The 1,889-nt window shown below is 47.9% G+C and overlaps 1 pseudogene; it reads left to right on the top strand.

Moving 5' to 3' along the window:
* The first annotated feature begins 698 nt into the window (after positions 1 to 698).
* Positions 699 to 1,605, top strand: LOC106002769 (annotated as a pseudogene).
* Positions 1,606 to 1,889: the final 284 nt, after the last annotated feature.

Raw genomic sequence — 1,889 nt, 5'->3', positions numbered from 1 at the left:
GATGCTCTTTGGTCAGAGACAAAAAGAACTTAATTTTTACAGCAATAGTGAAAGCCAGTGAGATGTGTGTATGTGTGTGTGTATTTATATATTTGAAGTGAATCTCCCAGCCCTTAGTGCCACTGAGTGAAATAAAGATAGCCAAGTGAAACCTATACAAACAATGGGTTCTAACTTTGAGCAACTGCAATCTATATAATGAGCAATAGGCATGCCTGAACTTTACTCTGCAGGATGACAATAGCTTAGAAATAGCTTGTAAAAATATTCTTGCAAAGGCTGGAAAGGTGGCTCAGTGGTAGAGTGCTTGCCTTGCATGCCTGAGGCCCTGGGTTCGATTCCTCAGCACCACATAAGCAAAAGATAGAGCGCTAGCCCTGGGCTGAAGAGCTGAGGGACAGCACCCAGGCCCAGAGTTCAGGCCCCACGACCGGACCCAAAAAAAATTCTTGCAAGAGACAGACAGACAGACAGACAGACAGACAGACAGACAGACAGACCGATACTTAGGTAGGTAGGTAGATAGATAGATAGATAGATAGATAGATAGATAGATAGATAGATAGATAGATAGATAGATAGATAGATAGATAGATAGATAGAAAGAAAAATAAAGTATATTAATAAAATATAGATGAATAGAGGGTATCTTAAGGTTCACCTCAGGATTCTAGTAGAACGTATACTGCCTGGCACAGAATTACGTGCTCCTGTCACTGGAGGAGTGCTACGCGTTGAACAGGACGCAGCGCTTTGTGAGGAGAGACATCTGCAACCGGGAGGAGCATGTGCACTTTTACAGCGAGGTTGGGGAGTTCCTCGCGGTGACCGAGCTGGGGCGGCCGTACGCCGAGTACTAGAACAGCCAGCAGGAATTCCTGGAGGACATGCTGACAACGGCGGACACCATGTGCAGACACAACTACAAGCTGGACGTGGACTTCACACTGAAGCTCCGGGTCCAGCCTAAAGTACACGTGTCACCCTCCAAAAAGGGCTCCCTAGAGCACCACAACCTGCTTGTCTGCCACATGACAGATTTCTACTCAGGCAACATTGAAATCAAATGGTTCCGCAATGGCTAGGAGGAGGAGGATGGGGTGGTGTCCACAAGCCTGGTCCACAATGGAGACTGGACCTTCCAGATCATGGTGATGCTGATGATGACCCCCGAGCAGGGAGACGTCAACACCCCAGCCTGGACAGTCCTGTCACCATGGAGTGGAGGGCACATTCTGACTCAGCACGGAGTAAGATGTTGAATGGCGTTGGGGCCCTTGTGCTAGGGCTCATCTTCCTTACAGTGGGCACCATCATGCGTGTGAGGAGCAAGAAAGCTCCACAAGCACCTAGATAAGTTGGGTTCCTGCTCTGAACTGAAAGACTAGATGTGCCTCAGAACAAGGATTGTTTTCTGTTTCTTTAGCCTCAGAGGCTGATTTGGGGAGGAAACCCCAGCTTCCTCAAGAAACGTTGGTGCAAAGTAATTGCTTTGAAACTAGCCTTTCTATTTTTACTCTTTGATTCAGTGCAATTTCTCTCCTGAGGCCTCTATATTCCCTTCTACTTAGCTCATTAAAGAACAAAATCCTTTTTCTTTTTGTTCTGGTCGTGGGACTTGAAGTCTGGGCCTGTGTGCTGCCCCTCAACTCTTCAGTTCAAGGCGAACACTCTACCACTTTTTTGGGGGGGAATCCGGTCATGGGGCCTGAACTCTAGGCCTGGGCACTATCCCTCAGCTCTTCAGCTCAAGGCTAGCACTCTACCACCTGAGCCACAGTGTCACTTCCAGCTTTTTTCTTTTTGCTTATGTGGTGCAGAGGAATTGAACCCAAGGCCTCACGCATGCAAGGCAAGCGCTCTACCACTGAGCCACCTTCCCAGACCCT

The sequence above is a fragment of the Dipodomys ordii genome, unplaced genomic scaffold (assembly GCF_000151885.1).
Source record: "Dipodomys ordii isolate 6190 unplaced genomic scaffold, Dord_2.0 Scaffold1000000805, whole genome shotgun sequence".
NCBI classification, from domain to species: domain Eukaryota; kingdom Metazoa; phylum Chordata; class Mammalia; order Rodentia; family Heteromyidae; genus Dipodomys; species Dipodomys ordii.
Note: the sequence above shows the minus strand (reverse complement) of the source record. Positions and strands in the feature narration are given on the sequence as shown.